Genomic DNA, 15087 nt, shown 5'->3' with positions numbered 1-15087 from the left:
TTGGAGAAAAGGAGAATGCTGACTGCCGATCAAAAACCTAAAGGGGGAATCGACATTAAATACTTGCCACTGAGTAAATGAAGATTGTAACAAGTAGGTGGAAATTCGACTCCTGGTTCCAATGTTGGACATGTTCCGACTCCTGTGTTGGTACCAAACCGACTTTAGAGTGCCTGAGGGGGCCCCCAACCAGTTTGATTCCCACAACCCTCGTCTCCCTCATCTGAGAACAAGATCAGGGAGAAACCCTTTGATACACGAGGCGGGACAGACAAACACCACACCCCAAGCTAACAGTGCACCTATGAGGACAAGAAATCAAAACCCGAATAATCGCTCTCTGAAACTAGAGAGAATCCGGGATAGGGACCACAATCTCATCCTCAATCGCAGAACAGTGCTGGAATTATTGCACTGTGTCCCTAATTTGAGGCAACTGACATATGCAGATCTGAAGATCATCGAGTTTGGAGATGAGCTCTGTAGGGATTCGATCTACCTTCAGGACACCTCTCTGGTTGTAAAGAACATGTTTACTGAAGCAACGGCAAGCCATTTGATGTTGCGCTTCGATCTAACTCCAATCAGGGTGCCGGAGCCTGATATTCTGCAACCGCCACAATTGGCCTTGCAAATCAACAATTTCAATGCTGCAGCCACAGATAGTAGTGAAACTGCAGGAGAAGCATGGAGTGTAAACCCTGCCGTAAATTACTTTGACCGACTATGGACAGGTAGGGTCCCTGCTGGCCTGGGGTCCAAATTGAATGTCACAATCCAATCATAGTCTTCATCTCGTCAAGTAGGGAGCACTAAAGCGCTGCCACCTTCACAACCGACGAGAAGTCAAATATCAGATTTGTCATGGTTGCCGAGAGCACTGATATTTCAGGAAAACCTCTAGCCACTCAGGCCAACTCAGGATCTGTCACCTTGGCCAACACAGACAGTGAAAAACACCCTGAGGATCACCCATTTAAAAATGGCCTCTTGGAACACCCGAGGCTTCATTCACCTTACTAAACCAAGCAGGACAAATCTGGGAGATTACGATTTTCTTTGCTTAAAAGAAACCTGGCTTCAAAAGATCCTCAAAGGTTTTGAAATTTCACTGAGTCAAGCCATCGAAGAAATAAAAAGGGCATCCATCTGCCAGTTTTCTAACAGCTGTTAAATCCGGCAGCTCATTGAACCCAATACAGACAGCCTCTTTTCGCAATGACTTTCAATCGGCTGGGAGGCCTTTAAAGATTAGATTGCTGAACTGATCGAGGACGCATACATAAACCAACCGACCCAATACGTTGTCATATGTGGTCACTTAAACACACCAGTATGGATTGGCAAGGCGCACGGATGTGACATGTCCGTTGAGAACTCGCGGCATACCAGAGGAGCCATGTGGAGCTCTCTGATGGATTCAAAAGACATGCATATGCTGAATGGTAACATCAGGGGTGATACACCCCCGCAGCCGACGTGGGAGATCATGGACTGTTCATCAGTGATTGATCACATCTTCGTTTCCAGAAATGTTCTCCCTTTGGTTACGTTGTTTAAAGTGGTTAAAAGAACTAATAGTGATCAACACTGCTACTTTTAGAATGGACAGCCTCTAAATCTAACATACAGGAAAGGATGCCTGTGGCAGTCTTGGTTTATAACGGTGGGTCCCGTCTGAAACTATCTAACTATAGCATTAAGAAACCTTTGGTGGATTTCCAAGTAGCAGGCTCCACAATGGAATGTGCCCCACTCTTGGAACAATATTCTATCAAGTGCATGAAGAGAACCCAACCAACTGTAAACCATCTACGCGTATTCAATGTGGAATTGGTGGTGCAAAGAAAAGAGGTTAGGAGGCTATTAAGGGTGGGAAAAAAAAACAGACTCCTCCAAGGACCAAGAAACTGCACGTAAAAAAAAAAGAAGTTACAAAAACGGCCTGCTCTCCATCAGATGGTCATGCACCAGAATGACACTTAAACCAAGCTTAGGGCACTGGCAGGCAAGAACTTGAGGGCCTTCTGGTCATTGATAAAATCAGTTGGGATCGTGTCTAATGACGGGCAGACCAATCTGATGAGTAACGCTGGCTGGATTAACTATTTTGAAAAACAATATGCTGCGGAACCAAATAACAATTTAACTCATTTCCCTGCTCAGGGTATCGAGCATTGGGTCTTTTCCAGTGACATCATCGACATTCGAAAACGCATTCAAAGGTTGAACAGATCGCAAGCACCTGGTATGGATGGTCCTACCAACTATATGTTGATAGAACACCTTGAAGAATGGGCATCCTTATACACAACTTGCTGACTCAAGTTACCACAACCCATCAAATTCCTAGTTCATGGAGGAGGGCGACAGTGGTCTCAATCTTCAAAAAGTAGAGCGGGAGAACCCTAAGAACTATCAACCCATTGCCTTGCTGGACGTAATTGTAACGGTACGATAATCTTGTACCACTTTCACATTTGGTGCACAAAAGCAAGCTACAACCCCTTTAAAACTGGTTTTGCCAATGATGTTGGCACTTCAGTTAACATAATATTACTTAACTTACTGAAGGGCAACACATGAGATGGCATGCCTAAGATCTTAATGGCCTTTGTCGATCTGGTCCAGGCATTCAACCAGATCAACCATTGCAAATTGTGGGCAAAACTCAAAGCCAAAAATTGCTCTGCAGCCTTTTTAGACTTTTCAAAAGCAATGCACTTCAACACAACATCAAGACTTTGGTTGGACAAATCCGGCCTTCTATACAACAAAATCACTACTTCGAAGGGAGTTAAACAGCAGTGTCCAATGGCCCTGGCTCTGTTCAATTTCTTCTTGGCAGACATGAAAGACTCCAACTTGTCAATAAGCTCTTTTCCTCCAAAGGTAGGGGGAGTCCAGCTATCCCGCCTACTGTATGTGGACAATGTGGTCTTAATCAACCAAACGCCAGTAGGATTGCAACAACTATTGGACTCACTTCATACTTATATCAAATGTAACAGCCTCAAAATCAACAAGGAGAAAACAAAAATCTTGAATTTTGGAAAATCGAACAGAGGGGAAAACCAATACTCGTTGCTCCTCTATGGAGTGGGAATCGACCAAGTGCACTAATTTAAATACCTGGGTGTATGGCTCAGCGATGCAATATCAGAAGCCCCAATGGTGTCACATCTTCAGGGAAAAACTAGAGCCCTTGTGAGTCAAACATGTGCTTTGAATTAAAAATGTGGCTGTTTTTCAATAATGACGGTATTGCTGTTCTACAAATCAAAAGTGGTTCCTGCCATAACATACGGAGCAGAGGCAATGCCTAACATCCCTGAGTCAGTATGGCCATAGTTGGAAGGCACAATTTGGAAAAGATTGCTGGGTATCCCCCGTTCCACACTGATTCAAATCATCCGGTGGGAGCTGGTGCTCTCGTCATTAAAACTGACTGTAGAATGGAACAGACTGGCTCTCATTAGGAAATGCTTCACAACTTCACGCCCAGCCACTTTGGAAATGCTTTGCAAAGAATTTACGGCAACTCAAAACTTCACACTGAATAAATGGAGACTGAAACGACTAGTCAACTGGAAGAGAACAGAGATTCAATACATCTACTAGTGACTAACCCTATATGGATCAAGAAAAAACTTAAGGAACAGGACTGGATTACAACCTTGGAGTGAGCCGCAAGTTATCAATCAGTCGCACATCTGCCTTCAGAGCCCCGAAAACTGAACATGGTTTGCAATGATCTAAAATAATTTCCCAACAGGAAATTTAGAGACCAGTTTTTGAGAACCTGTGTGAACCTACTCCCTACAAACAGGGTACGGGTGATCTGTGGCCTATCAGAAGGGAATAAATGTTTTTAATCGTAAATACGACTCTGAATGTGGAAACTTTAAATACTTCATCACCTCTTGTCTGGCTCTCACAGAGGCACGTACAGCTCAATTTGGCTCTTTACTATCTGAGTTTCGTATTCTCGGCTCTGATGTTTGGTGGAGAAGCTTGATGGAAGAAAGTAAAACTCAATTTGTAATTGCGGTGGTTACATTTGTAAACAAACTATTTTAAGGGAAATATGGAAGACATCCCTTAAAGACTTGGGAGGAAATTCCTGAATTTTGTTGTATTTAAACTGTGATCTCTTTGCAATTTTTTTTTTCAATTATATGCAATTTTTTTAAAAAATAAATAGAAAAAATAAACACGTTGTCCCTTAGTGGCGGCATTCCGCTTAGGCTCCCACCTGTCTGCCAGGCCCTCCTGCTTTGCTCAAACTTCCATTCCAGGCGTCCCTTACCTGGGCTGCCGTCTCGACTCCGGCTCCCATCTGACCAGCATTGGTTCCTCCTAATATGCCCAGGCGAACGCCTCCTCGCAGGCGGCCACCTCCAGCTTCCTAGCCATCATACACCTCGACCCCTCCTTCAGAACACAGAAAAAAACAGTCATTTTATTAGGCTCCCCGCCTCAGGCCTGTCCCAACACCTGTTCCTCCTTTCTCCCTTCTCTTGCTGCCAGTCCGTCCCTGCTCCTCCTTCATCACCCTCACTTGCCGTCCCATTGCCTCTATGCTCCCTGACGCCCCAGGACGTTACCTGCAGGCACCTTCTCCTTCACACTGCCACATGCTCATATTGTGCCCTTTCAAATTTGGCAGGCAGTCTTTACAAACCTGCGTACAAAGATGGAAGCATAGCTTTTCCACATTATCCTACCTCTTCTCCAGCTCTGGTTTCCAAAATCGTGTATTTGGGGTCCCGGATTCAAATGGGTCACCACCTTTATCTTGGTCCTCGTCATCAATATTGTCCTTAGACTCATGTAGGTGGGGTGAAACATTCCCATGACCTGAAACATCTTCATTTGTTCCTCACAGGTTATTAATAGATACAATCTGGTGCTTCACTCCCCAATCAGGCCCAAGGACATAAGGGTGAAGCTCCACCTCATACCACTCCTTCGGGATTTGTAGATGTTATAGGAATGTTAGCACACACACTGATTATGTATCAATTGCCAGAGGAAGATGGCATGTGCCTGACTTATTTGAAGCCACTGAATCTAATCTCCTTCTGCCTAACAAGAAATATAAGATTATTTACCTACATTCAACTTGCATTGAACAATTTGGTCCATGAGTATTTTGTATTTGGTATTACCACTCAACGTCAATAGACAGTTTCTTTGGAATGTATAATGGTCACCCAAGGAGACAGAGATGAGCGCATCTGGTGGCTGAAATCCATGGATTACTGGAATGGTAACCCAACCCGATCTGATCATAGAGCAGGATGCCAGCCATCTAGGCAGGGGTGCAAGGTCAGGTCATCTTTCCACAGTGTACACAGAGTAAAACGGCCCATCTGTGTTGCAACAATACCTTAAAATACTCACAAGCACATGAAAATGTGCTCTTCAAAAATGCACCAACTAATCAATACCAATTTACAATCTTCTAATTAAGGTGAAAAGGACAATTTCTACTTGTGTCAATATGCAATTTGCCAATTATATTAACAACCTACAGTTTGTATCAGGTACCTCCGAAATCAAAGCATCCTCATGTCAGTAAGGAATGAATCCTTGCTAACTCCTCCCTCTGGATCTCTGAGATGCCATTGTTCTAATTTTCTTTATTGCATACATGGTTTATTAAGACCTTTATATATAACATATCAAAATAAAATCACTATTACATAGCAATTCATTGATTACACTTGACATAAAATTAACATACATAACTTAAAACTTAAATTTACCACAGCTCATTTAAATACAAAAAGGTTTAGCACAAAGATTGCATTCAAAAATCCATCCCTAGCATTATAGACAACCTTAAAGCAAACATCCTCCCAAACAACAAAGTGCACATCCATAAACTAATTCCAACTACCTGAATAGCCACGTTTCTCCCCACTCGTCATAGATTTGCTTAGTAAAGGGTCTAAGTGCATTAGTTATCTTTACTTGGTTTCCCAGTAACAGCTGTAGCCAAAATTCATTTGAAGTCAAGAATTGATTTGCTTTGACAAGGGTATACTCTAAGGCTACTCTAGAAAACATATGGTGGGACAAATCGCGGGTATACAGACACTCCAAAATGAAGTGTTTCCAGATCTCTAAAACCCCTTGCCTCCTACAGAGACGAGCACATCCATCGTCCCTTGGCAATCCTGTCTGCAGGCCCCAGGTGTCCAAGGTGTGCAGTTGGTTTAATCTGAATCCCATGAACATCAAGCGATAACTATGGTTTGGGAAGTACTTAGGTAGCCGCGTGGTGTCATATTCCCTTACGGTGTTGGAATATTTTTTCAAGGAAACATATGTTTTTAAAGGATCACACTATTTAGCCCAGTCAAACTCATGCATTTTAAATTTTACTCTGACCGCGTTTACTTCCAAAAGACCTTCACCACACCGTTTCCCATACCTAATCCTTACATTCGTTCCCAAAAGAGTTTTACACCAGTGATGATTCCCTTTGAAGGATTTCTTTTAGGATCCCATATAAGGAACCTTTTTGCGGATATACATTTGTTTGCAGTATTATAATGGGTTGGGCCTCCCTCCTACACCTGATAGCATGATTAGCATGATAGATTACAGACTAATCACAGGACAGAGGGGCAGTTTCGTTAATTGGCGACCTGACTGTGTATGTCGTTTCCAGTAATGTCCCAGATGGACGTACTGTTCATTAGTTCAGAGAGAATCAATCAGACTCCTGCCTGTCTATTTTCTCCCAGCACTGTAATGTGATGCTGATTACTCAAAGGGTACAGCTGAAACTATACCCTATGTGATGGGCAGTCTGGAGTGAGCTTATACAACCTCAGAAAAGCAAAATACATCTAGCATCGAAATCCTTGTGCAATTCTACTCTCAAAGCGATCAAACAGGAACATGGGGCAGAGAACATTCAGTTCCTTGCAAATGGTACAAAATGAGAGCAAGGCTAAAATTAGAGCTAAAAGCAAACGCATGTCCAGAGCGGACAAGAGGCACTCCAACTACCTCCGCCTGCAGCTGGTGCAGCTGGTGGGTGTGAGGCGTGACAGTGTTTCTATGCAGGCTAACTGTACTGCTGGGATAAAATTAAAAACGACCGCCCCCTCCACCTGCCCCCAAGCCTAAACGAGGACAGAAAGTGCTGAGAAGCACTTAACCACTTGAACACCTCTTTTCCAATCCCCAAGTGTCCTTCCTTGGCTGCCAAGGCTGAACAGTAACCTTCACTTAGACTTGATTGCCATTTTCAGAGAAATCCGGATACAAACGTGCTTTTGATTCTGTTCATTCACTTGCATAAGAACTTCAAAAAGCAGAGTGGGCAGGGTGTGGAATGTCTTCTTCATGTCAGAGGTGAATACCTAGCAAGTGGCAGATTTTAATGCATGACACCGCCATCCAGTCCTGGCCCCCTTGCGTGGTCCAGTCCTTTTGCATGGTCAGAGGTCCAATTAATTATTCTTTAACTGTTTGTCCAAAAGGGAATATATAAAGTAGTGGGAGACCTGTTCTTTTAAAGTCAAAAGCATTTCATTTCATATAATTTCATCTATTTGTATTGCACTTATTCCTTAGGAGAATACTGGACAGAGACGCCTGGGCACAGTTGACCTAATGGAAGCAACAGAAGCAGGAAAATATTAAAACGGTTAAGAGAAGAGATGTGTTTTAAGCTTCTTCTGGAATACAGGGAGAGAGTCAAGCTCCTGAAGGTCTAGAGGTAGAGAATTCCAGGTGCGAGGCACAAATACAGAAAAACACCGTCCCCATGATGGACAAAATGAGCTGTGGATACCAGCAGAATGTTTTGAGCAGATGAACGTAGAGGTTGTGCTGGGGGATAAGGGGTGATCTTGGGAAGTTGGGGGCAAGACCATGGATGCACTTAAAAACAAGAAACAGGATCTTGAAGAGGATACTCTATTGTATTGGCAACCAGTGAAGGGATCTTCGGTGATGGGTTACAGAAGCAGACTTGGGGAGATTGTAAATAAACCCAACAGCAGCTTTTTGGGTGACTTGAAGATGATAGATTGGACTTGCCGGAATCCCCACATAGCATTGCAAACATCAAGAGTAGAATGTGTCAATGCCCTGACAACCGCTGATGACCCACCTCAAAAATGAGGGGAAGAATAGGTTGCAGGAGTCTGAGTCGATAATATATCGACTTTAGAGTCTCACTACCTGCAGATTATAATTCAGACTAGACTGCCAAATGCAATCAAGATTTTTTACATTAGGTGAAAAAGCGATAGGAAGATCAAATAGGTCAGGACAACAGGGGGGTTGATGTCGTTCTGCCAGAAGACGGTTGGGACCAAGAAAGATGACTTCTGTTTTAGTGGGATTAAGTGGCAGTTTGTCTGCCAGCAACCAGATTTTAATAGCTTCAGCACAGTCTAAAATCTGTTTAATGGCATCTAAAGTTTTATTGATTTGGATTTACATCTGTGTGCACAAAGTGGGTGTTTTGGCAGTCTGCAGTGTCTGCCGTGTTTGCTGGTCCTATCCCTTCACAAGTCTCTCTACGATTGCTGCTGTATTGAGCCCCGCCTCTTGCCTCCTGACACAGCTAACTCAGACCTTCCTGTGAAGCGGCCGCAAAGTGGGTGTTCAGTGGCACTCTGCAGTCCTCTGGCCAAGGAGCCAAGGAGGCTGACGCTGTATGGTCCTGCGCAGAGACGGAGTGTCACTCCCAACTTGTCTCGTCCGGATTTTAGTTGCTTATTTATACAATTGCCCCACCTGTGGTACTCCCAAGGTGTTTTCCAACGTGCATTGTGTATGCCATGTGGATGACGCCCGGCATTAGAGCACGGCGGGCACGTCAATAGAGGACATTCCTGAGACCATAAATTCTGCTCTACCGTCTATGCCTGCCAAAAAAAACCCAGAACAAAACAAAAGAAATGTCTTCATTTTTTAAGAAAAAACAATACACTGCTGAGCGTCTGAATAAAATGGAGCAGATCGAGCCCAACGTACTAGTTCATGAGGCACAAAATGCAAACACATCAGACCTCCATTCTACATTTGGTGGAATAGACAATAATTTGCTACTAGAATTATGTTACCAAGTTAGCAGCTCCATGCAGCCAGTAGTGGAGGCAGCTCTTGACACTAAAAACTATGAAGAAACTGTTCCTCTGGGGTCTTAGTAATCTCATCTGCAACTTCTTAAAGTCTAAATCCCGTTCCTGGGTTCTAAACACAGCGTCTGTCTACTTCACGCAACATGGCTATGGAGGAAGATACACTGTCTTCCAAACCCAATAATCATATTAATAGGCAACACAATTCTTTAAACTCAACATCGAGACCGAACATTGATGTTGTACATTTTGCAATAAAGATTCTACTGCAACTATGTGGGCACATTCATGAGGAGGTATAGAGGCCAGTACAATCATGGGTACACTACTTGAAGGCACTCAAATAAAAAAGCCCTTGTCTACGTTGGAGGAGAGGGCCAATGCCATGGCCAAATCGGTTCCTATAATCATTGAATCCCAGGATGTTGGTTCAATAAATGGCCCTGTTGAGGACTCCTTATCCTCATCCCTTAATTATGCCACAAATAAGGAAAGACCTTTAAAAAAACACCTAATGCTACGACTAAAAGTACCCAAGAAACCTCAAACTCGCAATCTGGGTTTAGATACTCTACCTCTGAATTCAACCATCGTTATCAATGACTGAACCTATTCTGCAGACTAAGAAAGTGAAGAAGAAGGAAATGCGGCGGAAAAAACGACTACATCAAAGTGGGGGCACTCTAACGAGTTGGCTATTGAAAGATAATAATATTAGCCAGGCCCCCCTACAACCTGAGGTAGTTCCGATTTGCATTGTAAATGAGCAGCATGCATTACCACCCTCTATCAACATTACACCAACACAAAGACATGAACCAATAGTCGGGAACATGCGTAATACTGAGGGCACAGTTCATGAAACCTCGATGCCCACAAATTTGATGCTGGACAATCGAATAGTAACCATTACTCAGGTGCACTCTACTAATAAGAAGGATGTAATTAACCGCCCGGTCCTGTTGAAACTATTTGTAAAAGTCCCTTCTCTTCACACCTTAAACTCCAATCACATTGACTGTGTGAAGCCTTTAGGCCCAAGTTTTATTGATATGACCAAAATGTATTGCTCATTACCAGCTACAGCTTCCTTGGTCTGTGCCCAAGAAAACTCACTGGAATTTTTGGGCAATAAATTAGATTCTTTACCGGTGATAAGGACTCATTCTAAAACTTGTGATCATTGTAAGAACATCTCAAAATGTGATATACAACAACCAACTTTACCGCCAAAGAAAATTGTGACTCCCGGATTTAACAATACACAGGGATGGAATTGGTCAAGGAGTGTTATTCCGGGTGTTGGGTTGACCCACGATTGAATGAATATAATTTCTTGGAATACACATGGCCACTCTCATTTTATAACCGGGGGTGGATCTCTTGCCTCCCTTATGAATTCTAATATAGTGTTGTTGCAGGAAACATGGTTATGTCAGCCCTTCTACTTAGATGGATATGTGATTCATCAGGTACCTGCAAAGAAAGGATTATTAGGCCGTCCCTCTGGAGGTTAATTAGTAGGGGCAACACAAGATTTCCTTTCAACACATATTGTGCCTATAGATGTGGAAGGTAACGTCTTGGCAGTGGAAGTAGGCTTAACACAGGGGGAAACCTTAAAAAGAATGCTAATAATATGCATTTATGACCCCCCCCCGATGGACAAAACAGAGCCTATTTTCGAATACATAGATAAGCTCATAATGTCCTGGATTGACGACCTAGAGCCTGACATAATTCTATTGGATGTGACCTGAATGCAAAAAGTGGTGAATTTGCGTCCAGAGCAAATTTTCCCCACATATTGAAAACAAATAATAGATTTCTGAAATAATCTAATATTAAGGGATGTGAATAGATCCTCTTTTTATCCAGCTGGGAACTCACAACCCTTTATGGTCGTTTAATGAATGATATTCCTGGTAATCCAATTAGGAATGTGGGCATGACATTTGGAAATTTGGACCAGTTATGTGGAAATGGACCACTGTTAGAATGTGCATTTTGATTGTGTGTCGCCCCTACCAAGTATAGTGATCATGGTATATTGGTGTTACACTTGAATGGAATAGGTGGGGAACCAATGGAAATAGGACCTGGGAATTTGGAGGTTAACCAGGGAGGAAACAGGATTCGCTGGTCTGAAGGAAATATCAGAAGGGCCATTAAAGTCATTTCAGATACCTGAACTGATGGGTTTAACTATTTGAATATAAGATATGATATGATATGATATGATATGATATAGCATTTATAACACATCTCTACACAATTGTTTCTAGGTGTGATACGCTTATATCGGAGGGTATTGAATCCTGGATGTCGGATACCACCTCAAAAGTTGGGGTGGTACAGGGAAGACCCCTAACTCTGGCGGAGAATAAAAGATCAAAGCCTTTTGATATGGAAATACAATTGGCTAAGCGCAGGTTACGCCGAGAAGTGAGATCCATTAAAAGTTGTACACACTCTGTTCATGATGCCCTAGCTAATACCAAAAAGGCCAAATATGTGTATTGAAATTGGCATAAAAAGCACAAAGCAGAAGGCTTAATGTATAAATGGCAGCAACTATTAAACATCTTGCTGAGCCATAATCCTAAAACAATTTGGCGTACCCTTTCTTTGGCTAGGGACCCGAAGGAGACAAAACAAATTATAAATCCTATCTCTGAATAAACCTGGTGGAAGTTTGTTGAAGCAAAGATGTGGAGACGCAGACAAAATGGAATAGAAAAGATAATAGAGAAGCACTCGTTGCCATTGTATTTTAATAGGAAATGAATAATTGAGATAATAAGAAAAGCAACATATTCATGGGCTCCTGGACTATTGCTGTGTTAAAGGCTGATCCTGAATATTGGGCAGTGTTAATATGTACTCTGTTTTTGGACGTATGTCAGCAGAGGAAGATTCCACTATCCTGGAATAGATCCATACTGGTTTCTATTTATAAGGCAGGAGACTGTTCATTGCCAGAAAATGACTGCCTGTTATTATTGTTAGACACTACAGGGAAAGTGTTTGCCACATGCGTTCTGAAACATCTACAAATATGGGTGGACAAAAAAGAACTTTTACATCCACTACAAACAGGTTTTCGTGCTGGTAAAGTATGAATTTTAATATCAGGATTCTGGATAGACTGATTACTAATGGAAAAAGTAAATCGAGCCGTTCTCTATGTGTAGCTTTTGTGGACTTTAAGTCTGCTTTTGACCTAGTCAACAGAGAGCGATGGGTTAAAATGTCTGAATGGTGCAGCTCTCCGTGGCTATCTGCAGATAAGCAAGTCACTTCATAACAATACCACCGCTAGAATAGGGTTAGAACATGGAAACCAACTCTCGGGTGAATTCAGTATAAATAGAGGAGTTAAACAGGGATGTGTGATTGCCACGCTCCTCTTTAATTTATATTTAGCGGATTTGATTCCCCAACTAGAGATTGAGGCCAGATGATCCCCCAGAATCCCCCAGAATTATGTATGCAGATGACCTTGTTCTTCTTAGCCATACTGTTAGGGAGAATTCTCCAGAATGGCTAATTTCCCTTACCTACTGAGTCCCACAGCAGCTTTGCTGGATTGCTAGGATTTATTTTTCTCACCTGGTAAGAGTGTGAGCCTGTTTTCCCACTCTTACATTTGTGTTGCTGTGTGCTTTACATTTTCTTGTGTTCATAGACTGTGGATCCTCACCTTCTACACAGGCATCATCTTTTTACTGTGTGTTACACAGCACCCTCAGTGCAGTGACACAGGGTTGTCTTTTAGACTTCCCAACTCAGACTCTATTTTCTGGGACTGACTACTCTCTCCCAGAACATGTAAAGTTGCCATTAACTTTATTAGTTTCTTTTAATCCACAGACCCAGTGCAAGCTATCTTAAATAGAGTACTGGAAAGGGTTAATACTTATCCCTTTTTGTCTGTTTCTCTTGGAGCATTGTTTCGCTCCCTTTCATAAAGACTTGGCTGGTGGCAGTGGTAACTACCCTATTTCTCCTACTGCAGTTATCTTAAATAACCTTGGTATAGTTTTAGGCTATCTTGGTAGCCTCGAACTTAAATCGGCTGGACCATATTTGTTTTAATTTGGTTCCAGCTGGGTTTAGTCACCATTTCTTTTTGTAAATGCTTTTGTCGTGCATTTCTCTGCATGCCAAACCAGGTTTGGTTCCTTTGTTCACCGTCCTTTCGCGGGCTTCTGCACAGAAACCCTCCTTAGGCGCCTGAAAGTCTGGGTAGGCAGGATGTGAGTGAGGGGTTTTAGGACCCCTGCCATGGGTTCCCTTGGTAATCCATGTCGCACTCCTGTTTGATTGGCTAGGTGACTGTCCCACCGGGACAGCCCCCCTGCTGTGTGATTGACAGCCAGGCTGTGTGAATGGGGGAAAACTGCATAAAAAGCAGGTCTCTGGGGCTGGAAAGGCAGAGTTGCCACTGGAATGAAAGAACTAACGAAGAGCTGACAGAAGAGGACCCCTACAACGAATGAACCTCCCGGTGAAGCCCTGCTGCAGGTACGAATCTTCATACTCCAACGACAGGGAAGACCTTCAAGGTATCTTCTCCCTTTGAACTGGTGGGCTGTCATGATTCCTGCCCCTCATGTCCCCAGCCCTCCAAGATGTCAGACTGGAGCCAGGCCACAATCACCTACATGGCTCTCAAGGGCCTCTCCATCCCTCCAAAGACCCACTTGGAGTCTGACTTGGCACTTGTGGCACCAGACTCACTCACTCCCATAGGATAACATTGGGGATTGGACTTGTAGTGCATTGATGGGGACAAGATGGATGCCCCCACATATTTCGGTTCCCAGAACTACATGCGCGGTCTAGTCTTTTGGGTGTGGTTCAGCCCAGAGACACCTGGGATACCCAGAGACTATTTAAGCCACACCCAGGCGGAGAAACATGCTTTGCGTTTTCTGCACCTGCAGCGTGACACTCACCGTGTTCGGATCGGTCTACAGTAGGCCTGCATCTTTCTTCTGCGTTCAGCTCCTGCAAGAACAAGAACACTGTTAGGAACAGCCTTACCTTGCGGTGCTTCTGCCCATCATTCATTGCTCCTACTGTTCTGCAGGCATCTTCGGCGGTGTCATTCCCATCCCGGTACGCCGCTTCCTAAGGAAAAGGGAAAAGAACAGAAAAAAGGCATTAGTAAGCATTCTGCAAATCTTCGCTTATTTATAAATACTGTACGAGCTTCAAACGCTTACCTGAATCCCAGCCACTCTGGGGGAACTCTGTCTCCGGAACTTCTCATCCATTTGCAAGAGGGAAAAGACACTCCATGTTAGCGTGGAAACATCTAGAGGCACTGCATACTGCGCTTACCACCGCATGTGTTCTTCATAACCGGCATCCGCGCTGAAAATGTTGCAGCACCTAAAAGACACAGAAAAATAACTCAATACAAATATGAAAGGGGTGCATAGCGCATCGCGCTCTCACTCACATTCAGCGCTACTCATCTCAGCAGCACACCGCCATCTCCGGATGCCGGCCATCATCTAAGGAAGGAAAGGAATGAAGTTAGAGAACTGTTCAAAAGACTCATTATACTCACCTGTCGGGCTCTTGCCCGTGAAGTAACTAGGCAGCAACGAGCCCGCATCAATCAACACGCCCCTGCGCTGAAAGCAGGATGGAGAGCACACTATCCAGGAAAACAAGGTGAGCTGTGGATCAAAGGGAAGGGTTGGACCCCGGGAAGAAGGGGTTCAAGCACACAGAGACAATAGGGAGTTAAACTCTACCAATCATGTGTTTCAGGCCCAGTCTCCAGTCGAATAGCCTCCAGGGAAGGGTTCGGGGTCGTAAGAGGTCAGAACAGGCTGAGTGACGTCCCCGTGGGTACCAGGTGAGCGTTACATGGGACCAACCAGTTCACCCAAACTACAAGCCAGGTCTCCTTCCTCTGGTCGAATTTGCTGTACAGAACTACAGTGAACCGGAT

This window comes from Ambystoma mexicanum, chromosome 1q (genome assembly GCF_040938575.1).
Source record: "Ambystoma mexicanum isolate Mex_15411 chromosome 1q, UKY_AmexF1_1, whole genome shotgun sequence".
Classification (NCBI taxonomy): Eukaryota; Metazoa; Chordata; class Amphibia; order Caudata; family Ambystomatidae; genus Ambystoma; species Ambystoma mexicanum.
This window is presented reverse-complemented; position numbering follows the sequence as displayed.